We start from the raw sequence: 21,016 nt of genomic DNA on the forward strand, positions 1-21,016 counted from the left end.
AAAAATTTCAACCCGATAAATAGTACAACTTTCGTCTTATTTGGCAAATATTGTCCAATCGTGCACCAACTAGGCTCAAAAGATTCATCTCGTGATTTCCAACTAAACTGTGTAATTAGTTATTTTTTTACCTACATTTAATACTTCATACAAACGGCTAAAAATTGATGTGATGGAGAGAGAGTGAAAAAACTTGGAATTTGGATGGCATCTAAACCAGGCCTAAATTTTGTGGGCCCTGCTCGCGTCAAGCCTGATCAACTTTGTTCTGCTTCTAGTACGAGTTGCTTTCTACTTCTACCAGGCACGGGCAAGCAACCTAAGGCGCACGATTTCGTGGGCCTGGGGTCACGAACTCACGATCGTTGCCTGGACGAACAGGGCTGCCTGGCAGCCTGGCTGGCACGATTCAAACACGCCGCTGCCGCTGCATGGTTCCATCTTGCTGGGCCAGGTCCAGGTATAGCCCAACTACTACAAGTCCGGCCTTTTCCAGCCCAGATCATTCAAACAAGACAATCTTGTTACCATATGAATCCTGCCGGAAAAGCTGGCCAGCGAGTCGTGGTCTTTTAAAAAAAAAAACCTTAAACTTAGTCGAATCAATTCGCAGTTCAGGTCTCCTCTCATATTTTTTTTAAAAAGCCCTCAAACTTTATCAAAATTAGGTCTGTATATCACCGGACCGGAAAGAGTCACTTAATTCCCCTAACCTTTCATACTTGGTCTACTCACCCCCAACTATGAAACCGTCTGTTTTAACCCTCTGAACTTTCCAAAACCGTCTATTTTATCCTCGAGGCGGTTTTTGACAGATTGGCGGTTTTGGAAAATAGACGGCTGCGCTACAGTAACAGCAGCTTGCTACAGTACGGTGTGTTTTCTACCGTTGCGGTGGGTTTGCTTTTTTTTTAATTTCGGTTAATTTTGAAAAATTATAGTAAATCATAGAAAAATTATAAAATGAAAAATCTAATTTTGTTGGACTCCATATGAGTAGATATACATAGTGAATATATAATACGGTATGCTTTAGTACAAATTTTTACTGTAGTCTTAGATTAATTGGAAAATCTAATTTTATTTGTAATTAATTGGAAATAATTCATAGCTGCAGCTTCTATGGTCCAATTGTGGTGAAATTTTTATGGTACGCTAATTATTGTATGCTTGAATTATAGTAAAAATTTCGTACTCATTGGATTATGTATAACTTAGTTATAGATAAATTCTAATTAATTACAGACAAAATTGGATTTTCCAATTAATCTAAAGTTATAAAAAATAGACGTTATTACTGTAGTAAAACCGCTATCAAAAATCGTCCAAAGGGTAAAATAGACGATTTTGAAAAGTTTATGGGATAAAACAGATGGTTTTATAATTGGGGCAGAGTAGACATGCCTGAAAGGTGGGGTTAAGTCGACTTTTTCCTCACCGGACCCTCCCAACGCGACCACGATGACGGGCGCGACCGGGGTGCGGCGGCGTCGGCCGCCCTCCTCCTCCTCCAGCGCTGCTCTCCCTCGCCTGCCTCTCACCTCCATCTCGCCCTCCCCTTCCTCTCTCTCTCTCTCTCTCTCTCTCTCTCTCTCTCTCCAGAGGCACCGCCCGCTCCGTGATCCCTCGGTGCGGCGCAGCCCCACAAGCTGATGGCTGATGGGCGCCGCGTCGGGGGAGCAGCTGCTCGTGGAGCCGCGCTCCGCCGAGGTCCCATCGAGCTTGCGCCGCCGGAGTCGCATGCGCTTGGGGGACGGCCGCGCATGCGCCGTCCGCGCCATGGCCACCCGCCTACTTGCCTGCTTCTCTCGTGGCGTCTCCTCATCCGTGGCGTAGTCCTCGATGCCATGGTTGGTACAGCAGCATGAGACGAGAAGAAGCTAGGCCACAGAAAAATGGCGGAGGCCAGGCGGAAGCGACCGTTGCCGTGGAGCTTCACCTCATAGCTCTCTCCCATATCACCAATGTAGACACATCACCTTCCTGCTCCTCTCCTTTTGCTGCCTGCCTCTATGGCCGTCGAAGAACAAGCAGAAGTCTAGGCAATGGCGTGCTCAGATCCTGGCCAGGCCCAGCAGTATGAGCAACGGGCTACTGCAGTATAGTGACGGGAGTTCTCCATCTCTGCTGCGCGGCCACTGCCACATCCGCTACTCAATTCGCCCAGCGACGCAGCCGCGTTCTCCAGCTTGCACGATGCTCACCCGAGCAGGCAGGCCCTTCCACTCTGTCTTTAGGGGATTGGTCCGAGGAGGGGAACAAGCAGTGGACTCCCTGGTCCTGAGCAGTGTCTGCACATCGTGTGCTCGACGAATTGCCCATGAGAACTCTAGATAGTTGAAGAGTGTGAAAAGGCTCGGTCTAGCAGCAGGCACGGGAGCACGGCCATGGAGCTGATGCTTAGCCTGGAGCTCCAAGCGGTTCAAGCCACAATAGATGCAGTAGACCATGACGAGATGATGCCCGTATGATTATTGGGTCACATAATTTGTTTGAAATCTCAAAAGGTTTGTTTGCATCATTATATCCATTGTATCGTATTTCTGTTTTCCTTCAATCTTGGTTGACGTGTTTATAACAACTTAAATAATGTTTTTGCAGATTGTACGGAGCTATCACAAAGTCAATGACTGCAATTTAAGTATGTACAGGTACCGTTCTACCACTATAATATTAAAGTTGATCCAAGACACATTTGTTTAGTATTCTAACCAGGCTGAGAATAGTCCCAAATCTGTAATATTTTACATCTCAGTTTTATTACCCTCGATTTGGAGCTTGAGCAATTGTTTGCAGAAATAGAACCATTTGTTGAATATAGAACCAGGCTGAATAGTCTCAAACATGTAAGTTTTACATTTCATTTTATTCACATGGAGCTGATGTTGAACACAAAAAAAATCAAGTACTTTTACCTCTTCAAATATTCTGGATATAATACCAATTAAGATACGTGGTAGAAATCTAGCGCTGATCCATTACGACAGAAAATAGTTGCTTGAACATTTTGTCAAGATTTACCAAGATTTTACTGTTAACTACTACCACTACTACTTTTTCAAAAGTTACAAATCGAATTCATAGTTAGCCTTCCTCATCTCAGATGTAACATTAGCTGCCGTTTATTTGCGTTGAACTGATCTGTCTTTAACATTGAGGTTTTGCTTCACACGCCTATTCCATTCGCAGTGAGAGAATCATATAATGTATCCATTTATATCTCCTGATGTGTATTGTCTAGAAATTCCCACAAGTATTCATCTTACATTGTATTGAATTAGGGAAGAAGAAAATTGCATTTCTCCTAGGATTTGGAAGAGAGCATCAGGCAGAGACAACTGGGTGTGCCACTATTGCAGGGTTTATTCTGTTAGCATTCTGATCAAGCAAATAAAATATAGCATTATAGATAAATCGAAATTGCCAAATTGTAGGGATTGTCATTAGAACAAGAAAGCTCTTATCAAATAATAAACTAATTGATTACTTATAGCAAGAAGAAACAAATCCTTGGTCCAGTTCATACAATCTCTACAACACTTAATATAGCCCAAGATATTATGAGGTCAACAGTTTGCTATTTCAAGGAACTTGAGATAGACAGCGGCAAACGTGGCTGGTGTTAAATTGGCATTTGTAGTATGTCTTTATTTCGTAAAAGTAAATATATCCTTCCTAAAGTTGATATCAAATCTGCCTAATGGTTGTATTCTGGATGCAAGAATAAAGTAGCCTAATGGTCACTCTGGAAGGATTTAAAGTTAACATCATTCTATGTACCTCCTCATCTTTGTACAGGCAAATTTTATGACAAGCTTGGGATTCCATAGATTCTAATCACATATCTCAAAACAAGGTAATATTGGTTTAATTGATCCCCAGTTTTGCAGTACAGGATATATACAGATCATGAGAGAAAAAGATTATCTTCTAATCTGTGTTTTGAATTTTTAATTTTCCACCTTGCTAATTTGTATGTGTTATTTCTTTTTGCTACAACCTTGTGATTTCCAGGTTAGATATATCATGGAAAAATAAAACTACACTCAAATTTGGAGTACCTTTGAGATGAATACAGGCTAACACAAAGATCTGAAAACCTGATTTTAAGTTGAAATTTGTTGAGGTAAGACTAATACTGTGATGTAGAACATTCCATGGTCGAATGATTTTCTGTTAGGAATGTTTTACTGCATGTATTTTGAACAAGAAGCTTGATTCTCTAGAATGGATTATCATCATCCTGATCAGCGTGGAGGTCTTAATATTTTTATTACAGAATCCAAGGAGCAGCTGTAGTGCTCAGCTCTGTCTTGATTACGAGAAGCATATTTTGAGCATGGATATTGGCATATTGAATAATTGGAATGCCATTTACAAAATGGTAAAGGTTCGTCAAACACAACATGATTAATTGTGGCCCTCTGACCTCTAGAATCTGGTGTTCATCTATTTTTCAGCATAATTTAGTAAGATTCAACCAGTGATTAATCTAGATGCATAGCCTGGCCCTCTCCAAGGAGGAGCGCGGCAATGCCGCGCCCGTATTTCTAGTATGAGTTGGAATTGTTTCCTCATGGCGCGCCTCTTAGTACGTCTTGCTCGGTTTCCTCCATCAAGGTATCGACCTCAAATGTACCTCCTCGCTTACCCTTCTTCACACCGCCCTATTAAGCTTGGTCCATCAGCATGAACATTGTTTGACCTTGACACACAAGCTCTACTCGCAAACAACACACTGTCGACAACTTGAAACCTCTCTTCGACAACAATGTCAATCATTCCCTCGCGACGGGGAGGACCTGACATCTCCGCACTCTCGGGAATCCGCCGCTCACCCTTCGACGGAGGAACTTCTCAGAAATCGTGAGGAGCTCATATGACTCCGTGACGAATGGCGTAAGGCCAACCTTGGCGATCGTGGGGGCAGAGATAAGACGGTGAGTCCTCCTATTGCGCCCACACCTTCCTCCCATTCTTCGCTCCGTTCATCGTCTTCAATCGCCAACGTCACTCCCTCTATATCCGACAATGCCCCCTTTATCGATCCTAACCGAGAGCCCGGGGGATTGAAGGAGGAGATCATTGACATCATTAACTGTCGCGATGCTTGGCATTCACAAAACATTCAGAAGGGGGCGGCGAAGGTTGGTGGGGAACTTTGGTTGCGGAATGAGGAAGTCTTCTCGTCGTTGTCGCAGAGTCAATGGCGACGGGAACGGGCGAGAGGTTTTGGTGTTCCCATGGATGTCAAGTCATGGGGATTCCAGTATGCGGCGGAGAAGAATACCCTACCCTTCGAGGAAATCAAACAAAATACGGTGAAGATCAAATCTATTCCAATCAAGCTTCAATGGGTACGGTATGGTGATACGGCGTCGCCGGTGAACAATCAGGCGATGGACAAAGCACATTCAAAAGTCCTTGGTGTGGAGCCAACCAGTCAGCGATGGTGGTTCCGCTCACCACCTACGGTGCAGGAGGTAAAGGGGATCCTAGGGCATGGACCCTTCGATGAGACACGCGGCGGCAATCTAGATAAGGGTGAGCGAGAGGTTCGTGACGACTCTGAGTCGGAGCACCGCACTGCCTCTTTGTTAACCCATCCTCAGGAGTTGATCCCGTGCAAGTCTCTCCCCCAATTCACAAACCCTAAACAAAATACATCCCCAATCGCCCTCCACAAATTCGTTGGGCATCTCTGGTGAGGTACTCCAAAGAGATCATTTGCTGCTGCCGTTCGAGCCGAGTCGGCTCCTACGGTTGCGGTCAGGATGAATCGGGGTGGCGACCATCGCGGAAACTTTGGTGCAGCGCGTGCGGGATTTGGTGCCGGGAGACAGGGGAGAGGGGGTGGCCGTAACCTCACCTGGGAGCATACCAACAAGAATCCACCAGCACGAGAAGAAGCAGTACAAGAGGAGCCCAAGGAACAGCCCGCGGATGCGCAATGGGAGGGGAAGAAGGATCCACAGAAGCAAATAGAAGAGCAGTGGGGGAAATAGAAAGGGGATCATGACATTCCTAAATCTTCCCAAGGTAACAAAGCCACCAAAACCCATGATGCTCAGTCTGGTCCTAGTACAAATCAGCCTAGGGTTGCATGTGAAATTTGTGGATTGTTCAACCATCTTACTAAGGACCGTAGAAGATTTAACTGTGAAATTTGTGGAGTTCATGGGCATATGGCATATGACTGTAAGAAGTGCATCCCTTGGAATTATGGGCCAAAACTGTGTGCAACTCAAGTTGAGGATTAGAGCTTCTTTTTCATCGAGGAAGATATAGATCCTAGGATGGCTAGGGAAAAAGAGTGCACTGCTGTCATTACTATTACTGCTAGGCAAGCAACCAGTAAGGATGTTGAGAAACAATTTGTCAACACTCATGGAACTAAGACTTGGAGATGGACAGCCTGACCAATCGGTGAAAACAAGTTTGTCATCAGGTTTCCTAATGCAAAGATGGTCAAGGAATGGAGTTTTTTCCCACACATTGCTATGAGATATGTGAATGCCCAGATGAAGCTTGATTCATACTCTAGTAGCTTCGGGGAAAGGGGAACTACAACAGGCATGGTTCAGGGTTTGGGATATTTCGACTAACCAGAGATCTATCAGAACCTGTGCCAAAGTGGGAGGCCTAGTTGGTAAAGTGTTAGAGATAGATGAGAAAACCAGACTAAGGCATGACTATGTCAGAATGAAGATTGCTTGCAGTGACATCACTAAAGTCCCAAGAACTATTGAAAGTACTTTGGGTCTTTTTATCAAAGATTTTCATTTTGAAAGAGAAGTTGAAGTTGATGGTTCTGAGAGGACTCTTCATTGTGGCATCAGAGTGATTGAAGGTGAGCAGCCTCCACCTTCAAAGAAGTATAAAGCTGATAACACCAGTGACAAGGGCTTTCTTCAAAACAGTGGTGAGCAACTCAGTGGGAAATACATCACTATGGGGTCTGATAAGGGAGGTGGTAAGCAGCAAGCTAGCAATATCACAATGTCTGCATCTCCCAAGATGGGGAGCAGTAACGCTGCTGAAGGAAAGAAAGCTGTTCAGAAGCAAGGTGAGGATGAAGATGACGGGGAAAGGTTCATATACCTGAGACTTTTGATGAATCTGACTCTGATAGTGACTTGGGGGACAGAATTAGAAGGCTTGAAGGATTTGGAGACATTGGGCAGGCGAGTTCCAAAACCAATGATGGTGGTGATACTCAGCAGATCTGGTATATGGAGGACAGGCCACCAGTTGTTGATATGAATCAGTTCACCTGCAATACAGAGAAACTTCAGAACAAGGAGACTATGCAGGATAAGGGATAGTTGTAGGTTGTTATTCCTGTGGAAGAACCTATCAAGACTACTGAATTGGATCTCTATGAGGAAGCTATTGTACATACTCAGGAAAGTATTATTGCAGAAGAGGACCAAGTTGACCAGGATGAGCAACCCCAAATCCAAAAACTTGGTGAAGGGACAGAAGCTGATATTGACAACAATCAGGGAATAAGGCAGAGTGATAGACTCAAGAAAGACATTGTTGTTACAATTCAAGAAAAGAATGAAAGGATGGCAAGGAAAAGGAACTTGGAAGGTAATCATTCTAATGCTGTTATGTTTTCTGATCTTCCAATTGAGAATATTAAGAATCTGTCTAGTAGCATTGGCATTGCTGCTCAACAAATTAGTTTTGGCACCTTTGATATGCTTAGAGATTTAGAGATTGCTCGAAAAAATTTACATACCAAAACACATGAAGTATCTGTTGAGGACCAACAGAAGGGTGAGAATTTAGAGGGTGATATAAGTGATAGACTATGTCAAAACCGCTCGAAATAACACGCTTTCGAAGGTGATCATCTTCCACTAGACACTAAGCACTCTGAAAGTTAGCTAAATCGGACAGTTCCGTCGAGTACACCCCAAGGGAGAACTCGAAACAATCCACATTTTACATCCAAAATCCAATAATGAGTACGAGTTTACAATACTTAGTCCATTTCATACAATAAAAGTTCTTAGAAATTATTTACTACAATACCAGAGTTCAGAGTGCGATAATTAAACAGCGGAATTGAAATAAACATCTAACAGAAACTATACAAGGATCCATCTGTGCCCACCAGAAAAATCTTTCTCACAAGAGCTACTCCTCAAGCTGCACCTGCAACTGGGGTAAATAAACCTTGAGTACACAATGTACTCGCAAGACTTACCCGACTAGTGGAAATAGTTTCTTAACTTCAAGGGTATGATAGGCAGTAAGGTTTGTTGTTTTCTTTTTTCTTGCGGAAAGCATTACTAATAGTTCATCCTTACAGTCAAGTTTTATTAGCATTAATGATTACTTCATTAGCTAACCATTCTAGGTAAGCGTCTGTTCTACTTTCAAGCAAGGGTTGAGAGCAATTAGAACCATTTCATCATCTTTCATCTTCCAGTTCTTACTACGGTGTTAGACCATAGCCAAGTTGTACCATCTCACTAAAATGACGATTCACGAACCAATGTATCCCAGTTGGATACTCTAAAACACACGCCCCGTTTATACCCTAGGCACAAATAAGACCAAACCATTCCACTCGTGTCATGGGGTCCAGTTTCCCGTCCAAACTTGGACTCCAAGCCCCCACACTTAAGACCCGGTCTCAATATGGTGCTTAGACCTCCACCTTTCCCTGCCTCCAATCAGTCAGTCTAGAAAGAGCCGAAACCCATGACAAGAGCTTAACGAGCATTCCCGCTCCCATAAGCATGTATGTGTTCAGAATAATAAGTCTATGACCTGATTACCATCCACAGCAATGGACGGTTCACAATCGACATGAACAGGGAAAATAGTGTAACCAAGCTAAGCCCCATGGCCGCGGGACACAACTCATTACACCCACCATCACTCATACCATATCCCTACCCGGTCTCCATTTTTCTTTCATCATTTTTATCATGAGATTAATTATAATAATCACCTATTATGAGTAACAGTAGGTTACTCACGCTATCGAAAACCTAAGCATAGCAGCTACTCAAGCCTGTACTAGTAGGACTCATAGGATAGTTATATCTATGCAGGTGGTTTTCATAAGATTCCTGTAACGTAAATGCATATAACATATATATACAGTGATTATAAAAAATAAAGGGTTATGCACCGGGGCTTGCCTTGGGCCGGCGCGGTGTTAACTGAGTCAGTCGGTGGTGGCTTCGGGACCTCCTCCTGCACGAGAATCTTCTCGTACTCCTCGATGATCTCCTCGAACTCATGCTCGCCGGTGGTCACGATCTCCGCCGACTCGTTCTCTATATGCATGCGATGACGATGATGCAGCTATTTAGTATTTAGGCAACAATTCTTAAAATAGGAATATGCATATAAAGCAACTAAGCTAACTCTAATGACTAAGATACTAAGCTAACTATCATCTTTACCAAGCAAAGTGTTGGGTTCAACTAACAAACACCTAGCTTTACAAATTAAGGATATATCTTTATTTCTACTAATAATTTAATGTATATTGAAACAAAGAGCATTTAACAACCCTAATGCCTGGTTTATTCTAAGGCTACAAAAATTACAGTGAGTACACAATAATACAATGAAGCTACCATAAAAATTTCAGGACTAAAGCTATCACCAATTACCACAAAAAATCCTACAATATTTAACCTCATAATATTAAGCACTCTTAAATGATTTAATAGCCCCTAGTATCAACATGTATATGTATACATTAATTACACCAACATATAGATTACAATTTTAGGAACCTAACAAAATTTATTTCACAATTTTTGGGCATCTACAAGATTTTATATTAATTAAATAAAACTGGCTCTCGAATAAAAATATAAAGCTATTTCTAATTCTTTACAGAAAAAGAGAAACCGAACTGCTCAGCGTGGCCCACGGCGGGGAGCCCTTGCGCACGCTGGTGTTTTAGCAGAAAAGCCCCTGCGTTTTCTGCTATTAACGCAACCACTATGCGCCCTATTCCTTTAGTAAGCGATTATGCGTGAAGGCTCCCGAAAAGACATCTTCGCATCAGGGAGGTCCCCGAAACCCTCGCGCTCGCTGGCGCGGCGTTGGTCAGCATGGAGCCACTATGCCAGCCAATTGGGACCCACGCAGACCTAGCTAGGGGGTCAATGCTCACCTAGTAACTGACGCGCAACGCTGGGCAGCGGTTAGAAGTAAGGATGGCAATGGGTAAATCCCCATCGGGTATGGCCACCCCAGACCCATCCCCGCCATAAAAATTTCGTACCGCCAGAATACCCATACCCGTTATGGGTGGGGAATTTTCCCCAGACCCATACCCGGCCGGGTAAATCATACCCGTCGGGTCACCCGTACCCGCCAACAATTTATTCACGCACATGAAAATCAACAATTCAACAGCAACCACCACTAACCAGAGCACATAAAATTAGACAAATAATAGCATATAATAATATCTTCTGCAAATTAAGATTCCTTTCTATTTAGTTTCTCCTCTACATTAGTCATGATTAATGTAGAAGTTACTGATTATAGACATGGTTTCGGGAACTTCCAAGTGGAGTATTGGACTCATTGACTCCAGAACAAGTGATGCACTACAACACTGAAGAAGAGTGTAGCCATTTTGCAAGTATCCTACCTCCTGTTGAAGCAACATTGCTTGAATGAGCCATCAATCTCATGGCAGATGTGGTGGAAAATGAAAGCTACAACAAGATGAATGCTCGCAACATTGCTATAGTTTCTGCACCAAATATGACCAAGGTTACTGGCAAGCATATTTGTTTCTCGCTACCTGCATTACTTTTAGAATCTGTAGTCTAACCACGGAGCATTGATCTCTTTCAGATGGCAGGGTATTTTTCACCCATGGGTAAACGGTTACGGGGACTGCTGGAATATACCCATACCTGCGTACCCGATGGGTGAAGGGTTTGGTCCATTTACGTACCCGTGGGTAGTGTGTTTAGTCCATATTTAGACCCTAATGGAGTAAATACCCGTCGGGTATCGGGTCGCGGGTCCCCATTGCCATCTTTAGTTAGAAGACCGGAGACGAAGTAGGGCGACTTATCCACATCGGCGAGCAACCTGCGGTGGCGACGACAATGTTCTGGTGAGCCATGGCGCTAAGGGAGTAGTAGAGGTAGTGGGTGAGCATCAGCAACTCACCAAGGACCTGGCCAAAGCGATGGTTCGGCCGAAGATGCCCCGAGCAAGGCTGGCCACGTACGCGCGGCGAGCTCGACGACGAGCCGCGGCGGACACGACCGCGTCAGCTGCGTTGGGACAGCGATAGGGGTACGGCTTAGGTGTGCATGGAGAGGAGGGATTTGAGGCGAGTCTAGTGGTGCAACCAATTTGGCTCGAGGTGGTTAGATGGGAGCTGCCCTCGGTGATGGGCGGACTCGGCCTTATCGGCACGGTGGCAGGGAAAAGCTCCAAAATTGAAGCTCAGTCGGGCACCATTCAAGGCGGGGTGGGAAGGTTGGCTAGACGACTTGATGGCGGTGCCAGAGACATAACAAAACGACCCGAGGTGACCTCTCCCTGCCGAATTTAGTTTTGCGGCTCAGTCGGCCATGATGGGAGAGAGAAGAGGGGAAAACTGGAGCTCGACGCGACCTTGTCTTGGCGGGATGCGGTCGACGTGACTAGGGCGACACGCGCGCCGATGCTACGAACAACACACACGCATCTTCGACCGAGCATTGCCTGTGTGGCCGCAGCGCCATAATGGCAAGGCGATGGTGCGGGCAGCAGGGGAGGGGGCAAGCCCTCGTGCGCACAGCGAGGAGACGAGCAACAACACGGTACAGTACTAGTAGCAGCGGCATCGCAGCAGAGCAGCAGGGAACTGGGCGGCCGCACGGCAGGGCGGCAGCGGCGGCCAGGGTGTTGGGCCTGCGGTGGCAACAGCACCGCACGGCAAGGGCAGGCAGCCAACTGTGGCCGGCCACGCCCAGCCATGGCCAAGCCAGGAGTAGGCCTGGCCGGTATGGCCTCGGCAACACGCGCGATGCCGAGCTACTGGAAAGGTGGTGATCGCAACCCCCGGCCAAACAGCCTGAGGCCATTCACGTGCACGAATTTTAAAGCATCAACCACGACTAAACCAACTTGATTGAGTCACAACCACCTAGACCATACCAAAGAGGGTACATTGGACTACCATTAGGAGCAATAACATAGCACTGGCCTTTAGCTACATTTTGCAGAATTAATTCACCAACATGGCACTGCCATTCTGTTTTAGACTTAGGAAATTTGCTGTCTAGGGCTGATTTTTATTTCAACTTTAATTTCCAAGCTACTAAAAATACTAGCCAGCAATTTTATTTTTCTACTGCAAGAGTTGCATTGTTATTTACAAAGTTTGTACTTTAAACTTTATTTAAGTGACACAAGTATGTTTTATAATATTTTTGCCCAATAAAAATTGGTTTTAAACCTCACTTGATACAACATGAACTATTGGATCAACTTTCATTTAACACTTTTATCAACCATTTTAGGTTACAAGCAATTCATCTACACTCTTTATCACATGCAATGTCACATAAACATGATGCTCATGACATGATTTAGTGGTTTGTTTAGGGTGTAACACCAAGGGTGTTACATAGACTCATTGAATGGTTGCAGGATGATCTCTCTGAGAAAGAGAGTCATTCCAAAAAGAGAGGGAAGTTATCTAAGAGAAAGTTAAAATATCTCCAATTAACAAGAAATCCAATCAAGCTCAGGAAGTTTCTAGCTTGAGACAGAGGGGTAATGGTGGTAAAGTTGGCCTCCAAACCCCGAGACAGAAAAAGAAAAAAGTTAAAAAATGACAATACAAGGCTTAATATGGAATTGTAGAGGCCTTAAAAAAAGGGTCTCTACCTATCTGAAAAATCTTATTTCTCAGTATGGGTTTGATTTTATTGGTTTGCAGGAAACCATGATTGAAAACTGTGAAACCTCTCTGTTTAGAAAATTTGATACTCACCGGGACTACCTTTGGGAATGGATCCCTTCCAAAGGTAGGTCTGGTGGGATTTTGGTTGGTATTAACTTGCACAAGTATGATGTGGGGTCTTTCAAAAAAGGGGATTACATGATTCAATTGAATCTCTGGGACAAGGAAAACAAATTTAAATGGAACATCTTGGTAGTATATGGTGCTGCCCAAGAGGAGAACAAGTGTGAGTTTTTGTGTGAATTATCTAGATTCTTTGATTCTAATGTTGATCCCATCCTAATTGGGGGGGGGGGGGGGGGGGGGGGGGGGATTTTAACATAATTCGATATGCAAATGAAAAAACTCCAAATAGGGGAGTGCATCGATATTCGAGTATTTTCAATTCTATCATTCATTTCTTCAAATTAAGAGAGTTAGTCATGAATGGCGGTTTATATACTTGGTCTAATAATCAGGAACCCCCTACATTAGAAAAACTTGACCATATTCTGGTGTCAAAAGATTGGGAAGATGCCTTTCCTCTTTCTGTAGCGCAGAAACTACCTAGGGAGGTATCTGACCACAACCCCCTAATTATCTCTACTGGGTTACCAAGGAATACTACTAATATTCAGTTCAAATTTGAATTGAATTGGCTAAATAGCCCTGAATTCCTTCCTCTAGTTGAGAAAATTTGGCACAAACCCTGTAGGGCTAAATCTGCCCTGGATAGGGTCGAACAGAAGTTAAAATTATTCAAGCAATATTTCAAAGGTTGGGGATTTAATCAGCAAGGGGAATTTAGGAAGTTAAGAAAAGAACTTCATACAGAGCCGATTGAGTTAGAAGAGTTAGAAGAGAAAGAAGAACTTTCCAGGGATCATATCCTGAGAAAACATTGGATCCTGAGTGAAAATTTCAAATTATTAGCAACAACAACAACAACAACAACAAAGCCTTTAAGTCCTAAACAAGTTGGGGTAGGCTAGAGTTGAAACCCAACAGAAGCAATCAAGGTTCAGGCACGTGAATAGCTATCTTCTAAGCACTCCTATCTAAGGCTAAGTCTTTGGGTATATTCCATCCTTTCAAGTCTCCTTTTACTGCCTCTACCCAAGTCAACTTCGGTCTTACTCTGTCTCTCTTCACGTTACTATCCTGACTTAGGATTCCACTACGCACCGGTGCATCTGGAGGTCTCCGTTGCACATGTCCAAACCATCTCAATCGGTGTTGGACAAGCTTTTCTTCAATTGGCGCTACCCCTAATCTCTCACGTATATCATCGTTCCGAACTCGATCCCTTCTTGTATGACCGCAAATCCAACGCAACATACGCATTTCCGCGACACTTAGCTGTTGAATATGTCGTCTTTTCGTAGGCCAACATTCTGCACCATACAACATAGCAGGTCTAATCGCCGTCCTATAAAACTTGCCTTTTAGCTTCTGTGGTACCCTTTTGTCACATAGGACACCAGACGCTTGCCGCCACTTCATCCACCCTGCTTTAATTCTATGGCTAACATCTTCATCAATATCCCCGTCCCTCTGTAGCATTAATCCTAAATATCGAAAGGTATCCTTCCTAGGCACTACTTGACCTTCCAAACTAACATCTTCCTCCTCCCGAGTAGTAGTGCCGAAGTCACATCTCATATACTCAGTTTTAGTTCTACTAAGTCTAAAACCTTTGGACTCAAAAGTCTCCCGCCATAACTCCAGTTTCTGATTCACTCCTGTCCGGCTTTCATCAACTAGCACTACATCGTCCGCGAAAAGCATACACCAAGGGATGTCCCCTTGTATGTCTCTTGTGACCTCATCCATCACTAGAGCAACCAAATAAGGGCTCAAAGCTGACCCTTGATGTAGTCCTATCCTAATCGGGAAGTCATCCGTGTCTCCATCACTTGTTCGAACTCTAGTCACAACATTGCTGTACATGTCCTTAATGAGCCCGACGTACTTCGTTGGGACTTTATGTTTGTCCAAAGCCCACCACATAACATTCCTTGGTATTTTATCATAAGCCTTCTCCAAGTCAATAAAAACCATATGTAGGTCCTTCTTCTTCTCCCTATACCGCTCCATAACTTGTCTTATTAAGAAAATGGCTTCCATGGTTGACCTTCCGGGTATGTAACCAAATTGGTTCATAGAGACCCGCGTTATTGCTCTCAAGCGATGCTCGATAACTCTCTTCCATAGCTTCATAGTATGGCTCATCAACTTAATTCCCCGGTAATTTGTACAACTTTGAATATCCCCTTTATTCTTGTAGATCGGTACCAATATACTTCTCCTCCACTCATCAGGCATCTTGTTCGATCGAAAAATATGGTTGAACAGCTTGGTTAACCATACTACAGCTATGTCCCCGAGGCATCTTCACACCTCGATTGGGATACTATCCGGTCCCATCGCCTTACCTCCTTTCATCCTTTTCAACGCCTCTCTGACCTCAGATTCTTGGATTCTCCGCACAAAGCGCCTATTGGTGTCATCAAAAGAGTCATCCAACTGAAAGGTTGTGTCCATATTCTCACCATTGAACAATTTGTCAAAATACTCTTGCCATCGATGTCGGATCTCATCCTCCTTTACCAAGAGATGCTCCCTTTCATCCTTAATGCACTTAACTTGGTTGAAGTCCCGTGTCTTTCTCTCACGAACCCTAGCCATCCTATAAATGTCCTTCTCTTATTCCTTCGTACTTAAATGTTGGTAAAGATCCTCGTACGCTCTACCCTTTGCCACACTTACAGCTCGCTTTGCAGTCTTCTTTGCCACCTTATACTTCTCTATGTCGTCCACACTCCTGTCATAGTACAAGCGTCTATAGCATTCTTTCTTCTCCTTAATAGCCCTTTGGACTTCCTCGTTCCACCACCAAGTATCTTTAGCCTCGTGTCCCCTTCCTTTGGTTACTCCACACACCTCTGAGGCTACCTTCCGAATGTTGGTTGCCATCTTGTCCCACATATTGTTTATGTCGTCTTCTTCCTTCCAAGAGCCCTCTTTGATAGCCCTTTCCCTAAATACCTCTGACGTCTTCCCTTTCAGTTTCCACCACTTTGTTCTTTCAATCTTAGCTTGTTTATCCCTACGGACACGCACCTGAAAACGAAAATCTACCACCAAAAGCTTATGTTGAGAAACAACACACTCCCCTGGTATCACCTTGCAATCCAAGCATGCTCGTTTGTCCTTTCTTCTTGCGAGGACAAAGTCAATCTGGCTACAGTGTTGTCCGCTACTGAAGGTCACAAGATGAGATTCTCTCTTTCTAAAGAAAGTGTTGGCTATCATCAGGTCAAAAGCTACCGCGAAGTCCAGAACTTCCTCCCCCTCCTGATTCCTACTACCATACCCAAAACCTCCATGAACTGCCTTGAAACCTGCGCTTGTAGTACCTACATGCCCATTAAGATCTCCTCCTATAAAAAGCTTCTCACTACTAGGTATAGCTCTAACCAGGTCATCTAAGTCTTCCCAGAACTGTCTCTTAGCACTCTCGTCGAGGCCTACTTGGGGGGCATACGCACTAATTACGTTCAAGACCATATCACCCACGACAAGCTTGACTAAGATAATCCTATCTCCTTGCCTTCTCACTCCCACCACACCATTCTTAAGGCTCTTATCAATCAAAACTCCTACTCCATTTCTATTCGCGACTGTCCCTGTGTACCAAAGCTTGAAACCTGTATTGTCCACCTCCTTCGCCTTCTGACCCTTCCATTTAGTCTCTTGAACGCATAATATATTTACACGCCTCCTAGTCGCGGTATCAACTAATTCTCTTAACTTACCTGTAAGTGACCCTACATTCCAACTACCTAAACGGATCCTAGTTGGTTCGACTAGCTTCCTTACCCTTCGCACCCGTCGACTCTGATGCAAAGACCCTTGCTCATTTTTCACTACACCCGGGCGCCGATGTAGCGCGCCACTAAGGAAGCGACGACCCGATCCTTGGTTACTTGACACCATGCCCAGATCACGACACGGCGCGTCACGGGGGTGACGACCCGGCCCTTGCCCATTTAACACCATACCCGGGTTCCGATATGGCGCGTCGCTAAGAGGGTTACGCCCCAACGATTTTCTTTCGGGTTTCATCTCCATTTAAGTGGCTAAGTTTTTACATTGGCTCGCCACGCCTAACACAACCCTCCTCCTTTACCAGGGCTTGGGACCTGCTATGCTGGGACACCAAAGGCGCCCCACCATAGGCGGAGTTAGAATTTCAAATTATTAGAACAAGAAGAAATCTACTGGTTCCAATGAAGCCATGAGACATGGCTTTTGAAAGGGGATTGTAACACTGAATATTTTCATAGATGTGCAAATGGTAGAAAAAGGAAAAACACTATAATATCTCTTGAAAAGGATGATATATGTATTGAGGGTGATGAAAATCTCCTTAAGCATGCTTCTGAGTACTATTCTGAACGTTTTGGACCAGTGCCTCAATATGATATTCATCTAGACCCCTCCATCTGGAATAATTCTCTTAAATTATTTGAAACAGATAATGAAATGCTTTGCCAACCTTTTTTTGAGTCAGAAATTAAGGTGGCTTTATTCCAGATGGAGAAGAACAAAGCGCCTGGGCCTGATAAAATTCCAATTGAATTTTTTCAGAAATGCTGGCACATTGTTAAATCTGATATAATTCAGCTCTTTGAACATTTCCACAATGATAAAGCTAATATAAGCAGGTTGAACTATGGGATCATTACACTTCTTCCAAAAATTAAAGAAGCCAATAGAATCCAGCAGTACAGGCCAATTTGCCTGTTGAACTGTTTATATAAGTTGATTACTAAGGTGTTGACCATTAGGGTGGAACCATTTGCTGATAAGTTGATCAATAGATCTCAAAGTGCTTTTTTGAAAGGGAGAAATATCTTGACTGGTATTATGTCCTGGCACGAGATTATTCATGAAACCAAGAAGAGAAAAGAGGTGGGGGTCATTTTAAAACTTGATTTTGAGAAGGCTTACGGCAAAGTGAATTGGAAATTTCTATTTGATTATATGCAAATGAGAGGTTTTAATGATAAATGGAGAAACTAGATAGCTCAAGTAGTTACTGGGGGTACTGTTAGCATTAAAGTGAATGAAAAAAAACTGGAACATACATTAAGGCCCCATTCGCTGGTCTGAAACTTGGCTGAAAACACTGTTCCAGCTGAATTATTGTGAGAGAAAAACACTGTTCCGGCTGAAAAAAGAAGCCGAATAAGCCGAATATGAGGTAAGCCGAACAGGGCCTAAGAGTTATAATGGGGTCAAACAGGGGATCCTTTGTCACCCATTTTGTTCAATTTTGTTGCTGTCAGTCTAACCCAGATGGTACAAAATGCTCAGGGAAATATTTTTTTTACTGGGCTGGTGGATCACATTATTCCTAGAGGTGTGGCTATTCTGCAATATGCAGATGACACCATCATCTTTCTTAAACATGATATAGAAGGTGCTAGAAATGTGAAACTACTTCTGTATATGTATGAAATGATGGTAGGATTGAAAATTAATTTCAATAAGAGTGAAGTTATTATGATTAATGACGATGGTAATTGGGGCTCTGTATATGCAGATATTTTTAATTGTCAAATTGGCATGTTTCCCATCAAATACCTAGTTGTCCCTTTAAGTCCTAGCAGACTTCATTTGGGTGATGGGTCACCTTTGATAGACAAGAGTTACAAAAGATTAGATGTGTGGAAGGGGAGTTCAATGTCTATTGCTGCTAAATCCACCTTGATAAGTTCATGCTTGAATAATTCCCCAATATATCAAATGTCTGTCTACCTGATGCCAAAGACAGTCTCTGGAAAAATTGATAAGATTAGGAGAACATTCTTTTGGCAAGGTAGTGGGACAAAAAAGAAATATCACTTGGTAAAATGGATTAAGATTTGTAAGAGTAAAAATAAAGGTGGTCTTGGCATCAAAGATTTAAGAGTAATGAACATGAGTCTACTTGCTAAATGGTGGTGGAAATTAGAGCAAGAACAAGGTTTGTGGCAAGAGCTAATTCATAAAAAATACTTGGTAAATAAGTCAATCTTTTCTGTGACTCACAAATTAAGCTTCGGACTCTCCCATCTGGTCTGACCTTCTTAAAATTAAAGAGGTGTATCTACAGGGCAGGGGGATTGAGATTAGAAATGGATTGAAAACCAAATTTTGGCTTGATCCTTGGGTATATGATAGTCCAATCTGTTGTATTGCTCCAGTTCTGTATGTTCTATGTGACCAAAAGATGTTTGTGTGGTGATGTTAAAAGTGGTAGAATTCAGATCACTTTTAGAAGGTGGCTTACTGATGAATTACAATCCTGTTGGGACCTAATTTGGGCTGATACAACCAGATTTCAGCTTCGGGAAGCTGAGGACGTTGTTGTTTGGAAGAATGGTAAATCTAAAAAGTTTTCTGTGAAGTCCATGTACAATTCATTAACAAATAATGATGCTGGACCAGCCCATAAGAAAATCTGGAAAGGTAGAGTTCCCCCAAAGATAAAGATCTTCATTTGGCTTATGACTAATGATGCCTTATTGACAAAGGACAATATATCCCCACTTCCCTAGAACAGTGCTGGGAGTGGTGCGAACACTGGCTTCCAGCTGGTGGGAAATTTCATTTATGGGGTATATCTGCTTTGTGTTGGGCAATATGGAAGGCTCGTAATAGAGCATGCTTTGAAAGGAAGTTTATAAAGAACCCAATAGAGATTTTATGTCATGCAGGAGCTCTAATGCAATACTGGACAGGTCTTTATACTGAAGTGGAAAGGAAGATGCTTATCAATGGCGTCAATACTATGCTGAAGGTGGCAACCGATCTGCTTCTACAGAAGAAGTCTAGTGGCGACAAGAACAAGCGCTTGAAGTATGATGATCATCGCGATGACGGAGCGCAGGATATCTGAAGGGCGCATGGTATGGCGAAAGTGATCTGAGAAATGCAATCTTATGCATATGGGTGGTACTGGATGCCTTTTGGTTTAGACGCTTGTGGTTTCTGTTATTCGAGCTGGCTGTAATAACTGAACTTTGCCTATGGGCCTTTGGGGGGGTAGTATAGCTCCTTGAACTCAGGGTGTGTTTAGTTGGGGAGGTGAAAATTTTTGTGTGTCACATCGGATGTGTCGGAAGGATGTCGGGAGGGATTTTTGGATACTAATAAAAAAATAAATTACAGAACCCATCAGAAAACTGCGAGACGAATTTAATGATACTAATTAATTAGTCATTAGCACATGTGGGGTACTGTAGCACTTAAGGCTTTTCATGGACTAATTAGGCTTAAAAGATTCGTCTCGTGATTTTGTCGAAAACTGTGTAATTAGTTTTTTTGTCTACATTTAATACTCCATATATATGTCTAAACATGCTCTTTTATTGTAATTGGTAAAATTTTTTAGAAACTAAACAGGGCCCAAGTATCTCTGGCAGTTTTCTGGCTCTGAGACAGAGCGTAGAGCTGTTTAGAACTGTGATCTCCTTTATCCCCCCCCCCCCCCCCCCCCCCCCCCCCCCCCTCTCTCTCTCTCTCTCTCTCTAAACTCTATCGTGTATTTCCGTTTAATCATGAATGGAAATGGGGTTCGACCTCGCGTTGAAAAAAAACAATGTCAATCACTCATCGTACATACATATATAGCAGAAAAATTCGGTCTCCAACGAAGGCGGGGCGGCGAAAACGTAACTATTGAAGGAAGTATCTCTGGTTCTGCCCAGTTTGAGCCTCCAAACGAGCATGGAATAGGAATGAATAGCACGTGTTTTTGATCGGGCCCAATGTAACGGGCGTGATGCCTGCATTCCTCTTGCTCACAGACGCGGGGTCAGCACGTACGGTTCACACGCACGCGGCGAGACGCAGTCTTCCCTTGGTGGATCCATGAGAAGTTACCGCGCGTCGTCCTGGCTTGCCGTTGTCAAAATATGACGAACAACAAACGACGTTCCCAGCTCTCTCTCTTTCTTTTTTTTTACTCTGTTTGGTTGACGAGCTAGGAAAAATCCCAGCTCTTAGCCTTAGATGTATACA

The 21,016-nt window shown here is 43.4% G+C and overlaps 1 long non-coding RNA gene across 2 annotated transcripts; it reads left to right on the forward strand.

Moving 5' to 3' along the window:
* Positions 1–1,444: 1,444 nt before the first annotated feature.
* On the forward strand, positions 1,445–20,158 carry LOC136472824 (uncharacterized). Of its 2 annotated transcripts, none has more exons than XR_010762436.1 (4): positions 1,445–2,507; positions 2,602–2,651; positions 3,799–3,856; positions 19,735–20,158. It is a non-coding gene; the product is annotated as an uncharacterized lncRNA (long non-coding RNA). The 2 variants fall into 2 exon arrangements; XR_010762437.1 differs by lacking the exon at positions 19,735–20,158 and adding an exon at positions 4,015–4,090.
* Positions 20,159–21,016: the final 858 nt, after the last annotated feature.

Source organism: Miscanthus floridulus, chromosome 8 (assembly GCF_019320115.1).
Source record: "Miscanthus floridulus cultivar M001 chromosome 8, ASM1932011v1, whole genome shotgun sequence".
In the NCBI taxonomy this organism is placed as follows: domain Eukaryota; kingdom Viridiplantae; phylum Streptophyta; class Magnoliopsida; order Poales; family Poaceae; genus Miscanthus; species Miscanthus floridulus.